At 33.0% G+C, this 17298-nt stretch overlaps 1 long non-coding RNA gene across 4 annotated transcripts; it reads left to right on the plus strand.

The window, feature by feature from the left end:
* The first annotated feature begins 6270 nt into the window (after nucleotides 1–6270).
* Nucleotides 6271–16961, plus strand: LOC107890411 (uncharacterized). Of its 4 annotated transcripts, XR_001681942.2 has the most exons (9): nucleotides 6271–6457; nucleotides 6803–6832; nucleotides 13369–13430; nucleotides 13532–13653; nucleotides 13722–13830; nucleotides 14616–14926; nucleotides 15581–15702; nucleotides 16528–16657; nucleotides 16758–16961. It is a non-coding gene; the product is annotated as an uncharacterized lncRNA (long non-coding RNA). The 4 variants fall into 4 exon arrangements; XR_001681944.2 differs by lacking the exon at nucleotides 13722–13830; XR_001681943.2 differs by lacking the exon at nucleotides 14616–14926 and having other exon boundaries at nucleotides 6273–6457.
* Nucleotides 16962–17298: the final 337 nt, after the last annotated feature.

A 17298-nucleotide genomic window follows, 5' to 3' on the forward strand; every position in this document is an offset into this window, starting at 1 on the left:
AGGCATTAGTCCTATCTCTCTAAGCAGTAGTGGAGTAGGACGAATATTTCAGATTCTGTCTCCCTAAGCAGTAGTGGGGCAGATCGAAGATGGTGAATCTTATCTTCCCAAGATAGTGGAGAAGCAGATTTAAGCCATCAGTCCTATCTCCGTAAGCAGTAGTGGAACAGATCGAAGATTGAGAATCTTATCTTCCCAAGATAGTGGAGAAGCAGATTTAAGGTATTAGTCCTATCTCCTTAAGCAGTAGTGGAGTAGGTCGAAGATTGCAGATTCTATCTCCCTAAGCAATAGTGGAGCAGATCGAAGATGGTGAATCTTATTTTTCCAAGATAGTGGAGAAGCAGATTTAAGCCATTAGTCCTATCTCCCTAAGTAGTAGTGGAGAAGGTCGAAGATTGCAGATTCTATCTCCCTAAGCAGTAGTGGGGCAGATCGAAGATGGTGAATCTTATCTTCCCAATATAGTGGAGAAGCAGATTTAAGCCATTAGTCCTATCTCCTTAAGCAGTAGTGGAGCAAGTTGAAGATTGCAGATTTTGTCTCCCTAAGTAGTAGTAGAGCAGATCGAAGATGGTGAATCTTATCTTCCCAAGATAGTGGAGAAGTAGATTTAAGTCATTAGTCCTATCTCCCTAAGCAGCAGTGGAGTAGGTCGAAGATTGCAGATTCTGTCTCCCTAAGTAGTAGTGGGGCAGATCGAAGATGGTGAATCTTATCTTTCCAAGATAGTGGTGAAGCAGATTTAAGCCACCAGCACTATCTCCCTAAGCAGTAGTGGAGTAGGTCAAAGATTGCAGATTCTGTCTCCCTAAACAGTAGTGGAACAGATCGAAGATGGTGAATCTTATCTTCCCAAGATAGTGGAGAAGCAAATTTAAGCCACCAGTCCTATCTCCCTGAGTAGCAGTGGAGTAGGTTGAAGATCGTAGATCTTATCTCCCTAAGTAGTAGTGGAGCAGATCGAAGATGGTAAATCTCGTTTCCCCGACATTGTAATTAAAAAGATTGAAGCCACAACGACGAATCTTACTTCCCTTGCGGTGCAGTGGAACAGATTGAAGCTACAATGGCGAATCTTGCTTCCCTGACATTGCAATTAAAAGATTGAGGCCACAACGGTGAATCTTACTTCCCTAGCAGTCCAGTGGAACAGATTGAAGCTATGACGGTGAATCTTACTTCTCCGACATTGCAGTTAAAAAGATTGAAGCTACAACAGCAAACCTTACTTCCCGAGCGGTGCAGTGGAACAGATTGAAGTTATAACGGCAAATCTTGTTTCCTCGACATTGCAATTAAACAGATTGAAGCTACAACAACAAATCTTACTTCCCTAGTGAATAGATTGAAGACAGGCTACTAATCTTATCTCCCTGGAGTTGCAGTGGAGCGGATTAAAATGATGAATCCTATACCTCTGAAGTTGTAGTAGGCCAGACTAAATTTACCATGACACGTCTTATCTCCCTGACGTTGCAGTGGAGCATACTAAAACTACAAACCTCGTCCCCCTGAAGTTGTTGCGAAGAAGATTGAAGCTACAAGTCAGATCTCTCTGAAGTGCAGTGGAGTGGATCAAAACAAGACGCAGTGGACTGGAATGAAGCTACTTGAGAAGAGAAGCATCAAATAAGTCAAGACTCGTCGAGACCGGGCAAAATTGGTCTTTCTTGGTCTTTGCTCTGTTCTCGTTACACGACAACGAGCAAAGAGGGGCAACTGTACAGCCCAAATTTTGCCCGGGCCCAATACCCAAACAGCAAAACAGCCCAAATATTACAAAAAAAAGGACACCCAAAACAAACAAAAACCCAAAATAAAATAGCAGACCCAAAAGGCCGAAATCTAAACCTAGCCCAATACCCAATTAAACCCTACAGCAGCCCAACACCAAATTAAAAAAAGAAGAAACCCTAGCCACCTAGGTTTTCTGACCCTTGCCCATGTGTCGCCGCTGCCCTCTGTCAGCCACCAACCACCTACAAAACAGAAGAGCAAGCAAAACACGCAAGCAGAGAAGGACAAAACAGTAGTAGAAATAGTAATAAAATAAAATAATGTATCAATGGCTATAAAAGCCGTGAAAACCGATTGTAAAAGGGGAGTTCTTCTTTTTATTAAAAAAATCTATTCAAAAAAAGAAGAAAACAAATATTCAAGAAAAAAGCAATAAAAGGTCTTTTCTTTTTTCATCTGATTCTATTTCATTTACATTTTTTTAATTATTTTTTAATTCGCAATAACAAAAAAGATAGCAAAAAGAAGTTTTTTTACCTCCTTTCGCAGTCGCCGGAAGGGTAAGAGGAGCCGAGAAGTCGCACTAGAGAAGAGGGGAATTTTCCAACCTCGGCTGCCACACACGGAGGCACCGGCACCGGTCACCGGCAGCCGGCTGGGTGGTCGACGGCCGGATCTCTGGCCGGCATCTGGAAAGGGGAGAGAGGGCTTGAGAGAATTTTAGGTTTTTTTTAAGGAAAAGGCAGAAAATGAAATTTTAAGAAAAAGTTTGATTTATATAGGCATTTAAAATGGCGCCGTTTTGGGCTTGCCTCTCAGGCACCAAAACGACGCCGTTTTGGCTTTGACCCGATCCGCCCAACCCACTCCAGGCCAGGATCCGCGTGTTTTTGAGCGGAAGGGCTAATTGCGTTTTCAGCCCTTCCGCTTTTAAATGATTTTGCAATTAAGTTCTTTTTGTTTTTTAATTTCGCCCTGTAATTTATTTTTCTTTACAATCTGGTCCACCTTGAAACGCAGTGTTTTGGAAGGTGGGAATATTTTCCATTTTGATCCTTTCATTTTTACGCGCGTCACATTGGGGCCCTAATTCGTTTTTTTCTTTTTTCTTTTTTTTAATTTGGATCTTTAATTTTATTTCTCTCTCAATTTAGTCCCTTTCGCGTTTTATTTTTAATTTGGGCTCTCAATTTTATTTTAACTTTAATTTAATACAGTTTTCATTTATTATCAATTTTTTATATATTTATGTGTACCCTTTTTATTCATTTATTATTTTTGTTTGCACACATTTTTAATTTTTATAAACGTATACATATATATGCATATTTTTATATTTTTCATATTTCATAATTTTTATATACGTACATATATATATTTTACTTCATGTACATACTTATATATATTCTTTATATTTTAAAATATATATTTTATATGTATATTTTTTATATATATATTTTATAATTCACATATACATACATATTTTTAATTTATATCTATATACATATATATATCTCTTTACATTTTTAATTGTATTCATTTTTTATTGTTATTTACATGTTCATTATTATTTTGAAAGAATGTTTTAATTCTATTCGTTTATTTATTTACAATTATATGATTGATTTGTCTCTTATATTTATTTCATTTTTGATGATTGTTCATATTATTCATATTTACATTATCGAATTAATTATTGCTTTGCACTCGTATTAACATCGTGTTTTATTCCTACTATTTTGTGTTAGATTAATTTTAGTCGATGCATAAATTATGATTTTTGAATAAGCAAAATCTCGTGTTTAGATTTGAGAAGGTCTAGCCTAACTTACTGGGTTTCGATTTTCACAATAAAATCTAAATACATGAATTTTTTCAAACTCGAGTTTTAAACAATCTCGAGAATTAAGAAAAGATCGTGTCCTAACTCACTGGGCATGATCCCCTTTTTTAAATCCGAGATAGCCAAATATTTTCTTAAATAAGTAAATTTTTGGCATGTATTCTCGTATTGGGAATTTGATACGTTGTGTCCTAACGCATTGGATATGACATGTCGTTTTCTCGAGATGAGGATTTTTCTAAAAAATAATAAAGTTAATATTTTGCGTTTGGAAATTCGAGAAAACGTGCCCTAATGTGTTGGGTTTCGATTTCTCGTTTAGCCGAATAGCCTGATATCCTTTTAAAATTTCAAAGTATGGGTTTTAGAACCATAAGGTGATCTTGGTTTTAAGGGTTTTAAGTATTGTATCCTAACGTGCTCGATGTGATATTTTTTTTTCAGAACAAGAGAATCCTAAATTCCAACCCATGTTATTCGAGTTTTTTTTAGGATCGTATTTTTAAAACTTTTCAAGGTTTTCAATATTCGACATTAAGACATTAATTAATCAACTAGGTACCAATTTTGGGCGTTACGAGGGTGCTAATCCTTCCTCGTACGTAACCGACTCTCGAACTCGTTTTTCTGAATTTCATGGACCAAAATCGTTGTTTTAATAAAATTAAATTGTTTATTAAAAACAACCACTTTTCAAGGTGACCTAATCACACTTTATCAAAAAGGATTGGTGGCGACTCCCATTTTCGTTTTCATTTTCAAAATCCAAGTCGACCCTGTTTTATAAAAAAAATGGTGTCAACACTAAGTTTTTGAAAAGAATTTCAATTTTTTTATCATTTTAAATATAATCAAGATCAAATTGATAGAAAACAAAAATTCTGAGGACTAAATTATTACTATACCAACTAAAATAATCAAACTTTGAAAAAAAATCAACTTGTCCCTTATGGTTTAAAATTTTGTTCTAACCCCAAAGATCTAGATAAGATTTAATTTAGCCCCTGATTTAAAACCAAACTTTTAATATTAATTTTAATTATAAAACCAAATTAAGATTTAACTTGGCCATTGTTTGATAAGAAATTGAAAAAAAATCTAAATCATCTAAAACTTAATATTTTTATTCACTTAATTTTTAAAGCATGTTTGATAAAATAAATAAATTATAGAATTTCTTTCAATAATGAAGTATGAAAAATATAAGTAAATAAAAGTTATTTATCACCTAATCTAGAATCTTTTATTTTATTTTATTTCTTTTAACATTATCTTTTAAATATTTTATCTTTAAATTTCAAAAATTTCATTTATCTCATAAATTCTACATGTCTATTTTGCAGTCCATGTTCGGAGTTCATGAACACCCCTTCCAACAATATTGTTTCTAAGATTGAACATACATTCTCTTAAAAATATTGTATTTTACAATTGTACCCAACACTTATTAACGTATACTAAACATATTTTATAACTACTAAATTTTCTAATTCTTAGTTACATAACACTTTTTGGTATATGTGAAACTCATTTTCTACTAAATAAATAAATCAGAGTAATCAAATAAATGAGAGTGTAATATGTTAACAATAATGATTAACTGCTTATGAAGACAATAATGGTTTACACGTGGGTCATAGGCTTCTCATGGCAACCCGTAACGACTGAGCTCAAACTAAAATATACAAGGAAGACCTTGACTTCCTAAGCAATACACTTGTTTAATTTCACTTCCATCTTCATCTTTATTCAAACACCAATTTCTTGGCTAGTACCCCATCACCTTTTTCTAATTTTAATTTTTTTTCCTTTCAATTTCTTTGAAAACAAAAACTAAACTCATTAAAATTGAAAGGAAAAATTCATTAATTAATTCCATGAATGGGATCATACAATTTAGAAAAAAAAAAGAAACAATAAACACTCGTCAGTGGTGAAGGACAAACTCCAACAACACGACAAAGACTTTAATCTCAGCATCAATAGAACATTATTACACACTGACAACAGGCTTTATCAAAACTCAAGCTCAACATATCTAGAGAGATTGCAAATAACTATCACAATAAGAAATCAGCCTCGGATGGTCTAAATGGTGGATAGAATCGACAAAAGAACTGAGCATCTACCAAACTAGAGAGGATGATGACAAAACCCTCTTTAAAATCACTTCTAAAAGTAATAGTACATGCATAAGCAAGACTAAAAAACTTGTGCAAGACTAGATAAAAACTTTCAAAAATAAAAATTTATTAACAATAAGAAATTAAAAATTAAGATAATATGGGTCCAAAACAATTTGTAAAATCATAGTATGCATTATTAAACCAACGTTGATTTACTCGGTGGAGAAATTTTGAATATAGTTAATGGTTTCTATCTAGTTTCTAGGAATGCTGCTAGTGAAGAAAATGATGGTTTCCGCATGGGTCATAGCGTTCTCATGCCAAGCCATTAGGGGTGAGCAAAATTCGATTCGATTCGAAAAAATCGAAACAAAATTCGAATTTCGAATTATTCAAATCGAGTTAATCGAATTAATCGAATCAATTCGAATTTTTTCTTTCGAATTTCGAGTTCGAATCGAGTTAAATTTTCGAATTCGAATAACTCGAATAATTCAAATAAAAACTATATTTTTTATTTTTAAAATATACTACATATATTTTTTATTTTTAAAATACACTACATTTAAAACAAAATCACTTCCAAAATCCCTAACTAAGCCCGTGCCCTCCCTCCTCCCTTTTTTCCCAATTAAAAAATCTTCACCTCCGTCCACCCTTCTCCACCGATCCACCTCCAGTCCCGGGTCCTCCACGGCTGACTGCTCCACCGCCAGTGCTTTTACGTCTTCTACCTTGGATTTCTAAGGTATATTAACTTTTATTCCTTTCCTTACACTGTATTTTCTTTAACATGTTCAGTTTGGTAATATCTTTTCTTCCCCATAACAATACAAAAATAAACCAAAGCCTGAAAACAACCCAAGTATAATCTTAAGAAAATGGAAAAACAGTAGCTCTACTTAACAAAGCAAAATCAGTTCCTTTAAACCCATCACCCAAAATACCTTTCTTTTGCCACAGGTTTCTTCTTTCCTGAACTTAAACCTATTCTGTTATTCAACTTGCTTTTTTACCTTTTCTGGGTATCAAATAAATATCCCTTTTTTTTAATAAATATTGGATTTTTTTTGCTGTTTGTTTTTGGATTCAGGCTTTCAGGATCTGAGATTCTTCACATAAGGTATACCTCTATACCCCTTTTTTGTTTCTCTCTTGGTGTTAATTCTTGTTTTATTTCGTATTTCTTTTGATTGAATGATCATTGGGTGTTTTGTTTCATGGGGGAAAATGGGATTTAAATAGATATTGAAGGGTTATTTTTAATAATTATTATTTGTTACTTCTTTCCATGAAAAAATGGGATTTTAAGTAGATATCAGAGGGTTCTTTTTTAATCTTTTTTTCTTTAGTTCATTCTAGCTATGGACTTTACTATTTTAGTGATTGAATTTAGGAGGTTTGTATATGTGTGTGTGTGTTCATGATTTTCATCTTCATTTTGTGATAGGTTGTTTTTCAATTTTAATTCATAAACCCTAGGGCAATACCATTTATATTATCTGTGGAATTTGAGAACTTAGGCCACACTTAATGGAAAGTGGGAGCAGTTTTCAATTGTGTATTTAATATCATTTCTATACATATTTCACATCTTTGTATTTGGCATTTTTTACCGAATCAAGTGCTTATAAATAACTATTTGAACATTAAAACACTGTTTTAACAACTAGTTACAAAGTTCAGTAGAGCTACTGTTTTTCCATTTTTTTGATTTCTAAGGTATATCAAAGCAGAGCAGGCTTGAGTTTTCTTTAAGTTTGCAGGGAGAGAGTGGAATTCCCTTTTATTTTCACTACTTATTGTTTAGTTCTTAAGCTTTTCTTGTGGGGGTGGTGAGAAAGAACTTATATCATCTCTGGTACTAAACATAACCAACACAAAAAATAAGAATCTTTTAGTTCTTAAGTTTGCAGTCAATTATTTTTTATTATAATCTTTTTGTATTATTTTTGTTGTTTATTTGGAATCATGTTGTTTATTTGGGTTGATGTTGTGTTACTTTTATTTATTCACTTATTTACTTTTGTTGTATGATTATGTTTAAAAACTTTAAAGAAAATTATTTTTTAAAAAATTACATAAAAATAAACAACAATAATTTTATTTATTTTTAAACTTAACTCGAACAAATAATTCGATTCGATTCGATTCGATTCGATCTCTATCTCACTCGATTCGATTCGATAAAACTTCAAATAAAGTTAGGATGATAAAATGATATTCAAAAACTCGATTAACTCGAAAATTTTCGATTCGATCGAATGCTCACCCCTATAAGCCATAACCACTGGGCTCAAACCAAAATATACAAGGAATACACTTGGTTAAATTAATTTCCATCCTAACACCAATTTCTTGGTTAGTGTTCCATCACCTTTTTTCTAATTTTATTTTTTTCTTTTAATTTATTTAACAAAACTAAACTCATTAAAATTGAAATAAAAAATTCATTAATTTATTCCATGAATGGGATTATATAATTCGGGAAAAGGAAAAAAAACAACAAACACTCATCAGCGGTGAAAGATAAGCTCCAACAACACGACAACCTTAGCATCAATAGAATATTATGGCACATTGACAATCGACTTTATCACAACTCAAGCACAATATATTTGAAATGATTGCAATCAACTATCATGATAGGAAAGTAGCCTCAAATGGTCCAAAGTGACAGGCAAAATCGTCAAAATCCGAGAATCCACCAAACTAGAGAGGACGATGACAAAATCATCCTTAAAATCACTTGTAAAAGTAAGACTAAATGTGTAAGCAAGACTAAAAACTTGTACAAGACAAGACAAAAACATTCAAAAGTCAAGGCTTATTAAACATTCGAAGACAAACAACAAAAAAATAAAACTTAAGACAACACAAGTCCAAAGCGACTCATGAAATAATTTATTTTTCTGAAATACTCTCAAAACAGATACAGATTAAGGGTGAGTTTGCATGGGCGGTGCATTTACCTACGGTTAGTGTAAAAACAGCGGTGGCGGTGAGATTAGATACTGAAGCGATACTGTAGCGTGAGACAAAAAGTAAGCTAAACGCACCGCACTGCACCCAATCGCCCATCCAAACCCACCCTAAGAAGCCAACGGAGAGCCATCATTCAAATATCTACAATCAATCCACTTTCCAAAAGAAATTATTGGTGGCTGGTGGAGGTTCAACGACGACATACACCTTCACCTATCAATCACAACTTGTGAAGGCAATGAAGATACCCACAAAACAAATCTACAAATTGAAAAGAGAGAAGGCGCATGGAGTGAATGAGGAGAAAAAATTAAACAGAAGGTTGGTAGGAGGAAGAAAAAGGTAGGTCGTAACCAGCTCGAAAACTAGCACCACTTGTTGGAAAATTCTAGTTAGAAAAATAGTTTTTAGTTATAATGAAAAATTAAAATTTTGAAAAACGAAGTCACTTTATAATATTTATAGCAATAAAATTTTCTCGAAAAGTACTTATGATTTGAGTGAGATGGATCTATATCGTTCATGGCTTTTAACCGAACTACCTTTTCCACTATTCTTGTAACACCCTCGCCCGACCCGATCGCTGGGTCCAATCTACAGGATGCCACATCCATTGTCGGAGAAACTATCGTCAAATAAATCATAAATAAATCATTCAAACATTCATCCACGCTATAAACACTTTCATATTATGATATATAATCAATTTCGAGCCTTAATCGAACTTATGAAAGCTCTTTTGTTGGCCCGACCACGAAATATAACCAAATTGCAAAGTTTCAAAACTTCAAGAATGACATCATGATGTCATCACTTCCACGTCGTGACGTTGCCAAATAGTTTTTCATGTCACGATGTTAGACCACTCGACGTTGTGACGTCACATATTGTCGGTCGGTATTGCGACGAGGAAGCATAGTTTTCAGGAGGAAGACTATTTTTGGCAAAATTTGAACCATTTGATACCTATTTCGAGCTTTGTCCCAAACTTGCTTATTTTGTGCACAAATACACAACTTTACCTACACCAAAACATCCCAAACACATACTAAAATAATCCATTTGACCATTTCAATTCAATCACCCCAATATAACCTCAATTTATTGCATAAGTACTATTCTTTTAAGATTGTGGATCATTATCACTTGCAACTGTAGAGCTTCTCCAGTGACGCCTTTGGCTATGGTGTTCATAACCCCTAGCCCTCCCTCTTGACGCTGGTACAATCTCAGACATGCTAATATGGAAGTAAGAAGTAGGTAAAGAGGAATGAAGGATTGCCTGAAAGTAGGGAAATGCTTATAAAGGAAGAATAACTGTAATGACAGAATCGGGGGAAGAAGAAAAAAAATGGAGAAAGGAGACCTAGGGTTAAAAAAGAAACTTAAACGACAAGGAATTTAGGGGAAATTTAATTTTTGATAAAAGGATTTGCTTTCCTTTATGTCTAAATTTAAATAACCATATTTCCAAGAGAAGCTTGGATTTCAAAATGAAATAAACTATTCAGGTCTTCAAATATGCAACAGATAGCTATTGATCCAAGGAAGGTTTTTTCTTAAACCATTAGGTATGCAGAAAGAGCGAGAAAATCTGCCACGGCAAGCTACCAATCAAGTATCTGCTAATTAGCCTTTGCTAATAAAAAGTTTACCAAGCAGTGTCATGTTGGATGACTCCCTGATTCGAAATTTAAGTCGGGGTATTTTTGCCAAAATAACTATGATCTAGGTAGAATATAAGCCTTTAGCTTCAAGTTGAGTATGGACGAATCCACCATTTGAGTGGAGTAGGATTGGGAGAGTCTATGAAAGTGCAAACATTGCTACATAATCAAGAATAGAACAATAATATAGTAGGAAATAAGAATTGCTCTGAGTTTCCTTCTGGATTTTTCTCACGAGAAGAAATTTTAATGACAAAACATTTTTTAGGGTGGGGAGTTGTTACACCTGATTTTCGATAAGTCCAAATTTTGGGAGGGCTTGGGAGTTAATTGAATAAAATAGTAAATCGATGGGCTCTACTAGAAAACTTGAAAATATTTGTGGCTACTTAGTAATTAATTGAGTTTCAATTCTTGTTCAATTAGGATAAAACCAACTGGTTCCTTAGTGGGAGATAAAATGATTGTCGATTGATGGCTTAATAGGGGTTTTGGTGACTGTGCGATAAGGGTTACTATTTAAGTGAGAAGCCTTAATCAGCAGAGGAAATTCTTTTCAATTTTCATTTATATTATTTTCTCATCTGCATCATCTTCTTTGGTTGCTTCAAAGAACAGAAAGTTAAAGAAAGCTTTGCATGGGGTGGTAAATATGAGACTCGAGTATAAAAAGTAGAGGATCCAGTAAGTTGGTAAGCTTTTAAGTCTCTTTGTACTTGTGAATTAGAGGAAAAAAGAAGAAATGATTCTTAAAAAGCATCTATATAATAATGGATTCGAGGTTTTAAGGTTTGAACACCTTTATTTTAACCGAAATATATGGGTGTCATGTGTAGCTATTAGGACGAAGGAGGCTTTGACGTTTGGACACTACACCAAAACAGACTTTTAGCGGCATTTTTAGTGGCGTTTGGATAAAAACACCACTAAAAATCAATCATTAGCGGCGCTTTAAAAAAACACCGCTAAAGATCGAGTACTAGCGGCTCTTTCTGAAAAACGCCGCTAAAAATGAGCATTAGCGGCGTTTTCCAATAAGCGCCGCAAAAAACCTAAGCCCAACAACGTCATTTTCTGAGTTTTCAAGGCTTTAGTGGCGTTTTTTAAAAAGCGCCGCTAATTCTCGGGTCTTTAGCGGCGTTTTTGAAAAAGCGTCGCTAATGCTCAGGGCTTTAGCGGCGTTTTTGGAAAAGCACCGCTAATGCTCGGGTCTTTAGCGGCGTTTTTGGAAAAGCACCGCTAATGCTCGGGTGTTTAGAAGCGTTTTTAGAAAAGCGCCGTTAATGCTAGGGTCTTTAGCGGCGATTTTGAAAAAGCGCCGCTAATGCTCGGGCCTTTAGAGGCGTTTTTGGAAAAGCGCCGCTAATGCTCAGGGCTTTAGCGGCGTTTTTGAAGAAGCGCCGCTAATGCTCTATTTTAGCTCTGTTTATTATTTAATTGGTTTATTTATATTATTTCAAACTCAAATTATTTTTAATTGAATATTCAAAATCTTCATAAAAAAAATAATGACACGTAGAAATAATTTGAAATAAAAAACATAGAAAAATATTTGTTAAAAATGGAAAAATGAAAATATTGTTATTTAAAATAATTTTAAAGTTTTTTGGGTACATTACTGAGTGTTTTTTTATTTACATATTAAATAATTTCTTATATAATCGTAAAAGAGATAGTATTAATTTTAAAATATTGAATTAATTATCACTATAGTTAAAGGTTTTTGGTTTAAGTTATATGATTTAGAGTTTAAGGTTTAGGAGAGTTACTATTTTAAGGTTTATGGATTATGGGGGTTTAGGGGTTATGATTTATGGTTTATGATTTAAAGGCTAGGGTTTAAGGTTTAGAGGTTATGTGTTAAGGGTTTAGGATTTTAGGGTTTAGGTTTATGGTTTAGGGTTTAGATAAACTAGCTGTGTACTCTAATTTATATATTAATTAATTTCTTATATAATTGTAAAATAGAAAATATTAATTTGGTTCTTCAAAATCGTATCGGTGTATTTAAAACAGTTAAAGCAACATTATATTTGTTGAGGGAATAATAAAACAATAATACTGAGTTTTTAAATATTTTCAAAGAATTTGACATTAAATAGTTTCACAACGTTTTAATAAGTACAGGGTTAATATTCATTCTTATTCTGCTCCAGGGATATCCCTTTTTTTAATAAGATTTTTTACAATATTTAACAAAAAAATTCATTTTAAACTATGCCACTTAAGGCTTGATGTCTCATTTAACTATTAAATTAATGATTTTAGTAATGGAGGGACCATATTGATATAACCTCTTTAGTTTAAGGATGTAATTAGAATATTTTAAAGACTTGGGAACCAATTTAAAATGAAAATTGTAGTTTAGGGATGTATGGTGTAATTAACTCTATTAAAAATTAATTTTAACTAAAACCTAACTTGAAAAGATCATGGGTTGCATGTTGTCGGACCTATGTATTCTATTAGCATGCATTATATTTTTTCAAGTCTAGCTTAACTTGAAATATGAGTCTTAATTTTTACCTAAATTTGTCTTTATTTTATATAGCTAACTCAAATCCATTTTAGACCACTCGTATTATTATTAATTTAATATATATTAATTATATATTTTTTCATTTATTAAAATTTTAAACATAGATAAATTAATACATATTTTAATAAAAACGCTGCAAAAAATCATTTCATTTTAAAAAATTCGTGCCCTTTTATCCCAAAATTTCCTGGCTGAAACCGCTAATTTTTTCTTTCGCCTCTTCTTCCCTTTTCAAACTCATTTCTTTCGCCTCTTTTTTTCTTTTTCTCGGATCTTCTTTCTCCCTCTCAGCAAAGATCTTTGATTCTTTCTGTCTCTTTTTCGTTCGCTCTCTGGTAATTTCATCTTCTCTTTTAGTAATTTAATTTGTTCTGTGCTGATTCATATATCGTTACTGTTACTTGTCTCGCTTTCTTTCTTTTATTTTCTGTTTTTGAATGATTATCTGCTTGGTTGCTGAGAAAATAGAGGCTGGAAACAGGCTCGTCAAACCCCCATCGTCAGTCGCTGAGCTCATCCCTTTCCTAGACGTAATCCTTAATCCATCCTTTTACTATTTTTCCTTAACTTCGTTTTGCTTTTCGTTAATTTTTTTCCTTATTATTTGACTGCTAAAATTCTAACCTTGCAGATGGGCCATGAGTTCCTTAACTCTTAAAGGCAAAGCTTCTGATCAAGCTCCAGCCTTGGCAAATATTCAGACAGCTCAGAAGCGTCCTGTTTCGCAACCAGTTTCACAGCCTAAACCACAAGGTAGTATTCTGAACATCTCTACAATAGAAATTAGTATGAAATTTTAATGAAAGTCGTGAATTTCACAGCCTCTTTGAATCTTCGGTACTTTTTCACCTTTGGTTTGGGAAGCAATATTTGGATAGAAAACCTCTCAGAAAGCATTCTAAGTTTTTTTTTGTTAGGCTTCTAAAATTTGTAAGTCTCTTTGTCCTACCCTTTTTCTCTTGGCTTACTGTTATTTAATTGCATCTATTATATGGAAGATAGAGTCCAATATATCTGTTATTTTTAAGTGATGCTGATGTTTTTACTTGAAAACAAGCATATCATAGCTTAAATGATCTATCATTTCCATCGTTTATACTAATTAGAGATTTAGCCAAGATTTATTGTTTAACACATACTCATATCTGACAGCAGTTAACCTAGGTTTCATGTGTTTCTGTTTTGTCTTTCCTTCGCATATTTTTTGCTCTAAATGAATGGTCCGACCTATGGTGTCAGTGTTCGATTAGTTTGCTATATTAACTGGTGTAGATCAGAGTGATGGCTGATAAGAGTTAATTAATTGCCTTCCCTGAATAAGGTAAACGGGATTTTATAAAAAAATATATAAATGGATAACTTTTCTGCGTAAGTTCATATTTTGATGTAGAGTTCCATTTGAAATTTGATGGTGGGTGTGAAGGCTTGCCTGAAAATCATTAGGTTCCTAGTCTGCAAGGATATAGCAAAATTGAAAATTGTTATCTTTCTTTAAGAATTTGAACCGTGTCAAAATTTAAAGGAACCACATATGTAGCTGTTATTTCTCCTCTAACTTGCTGACTGAATTTAATTTTAGACTGAAATTGCTTGAGTGGTTGTCCCACATAAAATCACATATCGTCCTTAATGGTTGAGGATAAGTCTTCTTGTTGAAAATTGTAATAGACTTTTTTTAAAAAGTTCTATAAGGAGAAAATGAACTGTTATCGCAGGCAAGGAAACTCGAAGTTTAGTTGGATGAGCAAATGAATTTATATCGTAAGTTGGTCTCCAGTAAGGCTTCGACAAAAAATGACTTGGAAGAGAATGATAATGAATCTGGTATCGACCGACTACTAAAACAGCTACAAGAAGTAAATATGAAAATGCAAGACTGGGTCTCATCTGGTGGATCTGAAATGGTTTCTCACACCTTGACTAGAGCGCCAGAGGGTTTCTACTGAAGAACGCAAGAAAAACTTATTTCTATTGAAGAACGCAAGAAAAACTTAAGGAAATATGAGCAAGACAAACTTAAAGAATAGTAAGTATAGGAACTGATGTTTGTTAGCTTGAATGTGTTTTCTTGGACAAATAAGAGAAAGATCTTGCCTTTGAGTTCCATGTCTTTAACATTGGTTATCTGAAATAACATCTGTAGTATCTTGGGATTTGTCGGAACTGTTTTTCGAAGAACTTGAGATCTTTTGCTATGTTCAACAAGATTTTCTTATTCAAGAATGTGTTGCAATAGCTACCATACTTTCCCAAGTTGTATTTTGTTTGGTTGATGTCTTGAAAACAGGGGAAACTTGTTATGTGTCTCTAGGACAGCAAAGAAACTTTGATTTCCATGTATATGCTCATTGCTCACACCATTGCTTTCTGTTCTGTATGTGGTTAACAGAGGTTGTCTTTTGCTATATAATCAACAATATTTACTCATTCAAAAATGTGTTTTGACAATAAACATTTTAGCCTTATGTTCGGTCTCACTGTGGATAATGGCATGTGCATATAATGTAAGACTAACATGCTTGTATAGAATATGACTAACATACTTGTATAGAATACGACTAACATGGTAAAACTTAATGATCATGCATTCTGTCATTCAAAGAAAAATTGTCCCACGAGCACCTTTGTTCTTTATTTTCTTTGTTACAATTCTCTCAGTATTATCAACTCTCTGATGTAGGAGCCAATGATTAACACATACGCCAACTTTAGAGATGATGTTCTTCCCCGTATTAAAAGACTTGGGTACAATGCTGTTCAGATCATGGCTATTCAAGAGCACTCATATTATGCTAGCTTCGGGTATTACCTCCATTGTAATATTAGCTCAATCTATTTGTTTCTGTGTATGTTTGAAAGTTTGTAAACTTGTACTAACTGCTATATGGCAGATATAAGTAGACACACTTTTCTACTTATAACAAGTTGCATTTAATATTTTACATGTACCATGTGACAAACTTCTTTGCACCTAGTAGTCGTTTTGGAACCCTTGATGACCTCAAGTCACTGATAGATAAGGCTCATGAGTTGGGTATACTTGTTCTTATAGATATTGTGCACAGGTAATAGTTATGTCTGCAGGAGAATATAATTTCTAAAAACATGCCCTTCAGCTATATTTGATGTTATACTTTTTGTGCAAACATTTTCCCTGATTGTTTTGTAAATAAAATGAAAACTTAAACTCTTTTGTGTTTGTTGTTGGATTTTTTGTGCAAACAAAATTTCCTGGATTGTTTGTACAGGAAATGAGAACTTGAACTCTTATTCTTTTCCTGCTTTGGCTTTATGCTCATTTTTCCAGTAGACTTGATGCAAATATGGCCATGAGAATTTAGGCTCTTATTAGTTGTCACTTTTACTCCTTCGTTTCTCTAGTTGATTTTTGCTTCCTAAAAGGTTGCTAAAAAATAAATCTAAAAGAGAGAAGCAAAGTCGTAATTGATTGAGAATATATAAATGACTAGAATACTATAAAATTTCTAGTATGATTGTTCACGACCAGCTTGTTGTGAAAGCATTTATTTGCTATATCCCCGTTCATTTTTATTCTATAGTTAAGTTAAGTTGCTAATTTTATTTTCTTATCTACCTGTGTATCTGAATGATGTTTTATGAATACAGCTATGCTTTCAATAATATGTTAGATGGGCTGAACATGTTTGATGGAACTGATGGTCATTACTTCCACACAGGGTCAAGGGGTCACCACTCGGTGTGGGATTCTCGTCTTTTTAATTATGGAAGTTGAGAAGTATGTACTTCTACCTAAACATTTCTTAATGAATAGCTTGTTTAAAGATTTGGCTTCCTCCCTTCCAGTTGTAAATATTATTTCTTAATTGTTGCTTTAGGTACTGAGGTATCTTCTTTCAAATGCAAGATGGTGGCTGGAGGAGTATAAGTTTGATGGGTACAAATTTGATGGTGTGACTTCAATGATGTACAAGATTTCCTTAAGTAAATGTATTATATCTTTTATTACCAAGATTTACTTGATTAAGAAAATGCATTTGTATGTTCTATTACCTTGCATATGTATTATTTATTTTAGTTTTGATTCTAAATTTTTATTTTTACTTAAGAGTTCTAACTTTTGGATTTTAATTGTTATTAATTTATTATTTTAAATTCTAAATTTAAATTCATTAATTTTTATATTTAGTTTTAAAGTTAAAATTTTCGTAGAAAATTTAATTTAAATAATATTTTTTATTTATCCTTAAAACATAATTTAATATTTATCATAGAAATAAATATTATTTAAATTTTTTTAAAGATATGTTTTTAGCGGCGTTTGTGTGAAAAGCGCCGCTAAAGGTCTGATATATAGCGGCATTTGTGGGAAAAGTGCCGCTAAAAGTTATGACCTATAGCGGCGTTTGTGGAAAAAGA

Source organism: Gossypium hirsutum, chromosome D09, assembly GCF_007990345.1.
Source record: "Gossypium hirsutum isolate 1008001.06 chromosome D09, Gossypium_hirsutum_v2.1, whole genome shotgun sequence".
NCBI lineage: Eukaryota > Viridiplantae > Streptophyta > Magnoliopsida > Malvales > Malvaceae > Gossypium > Gossypium hirsutum.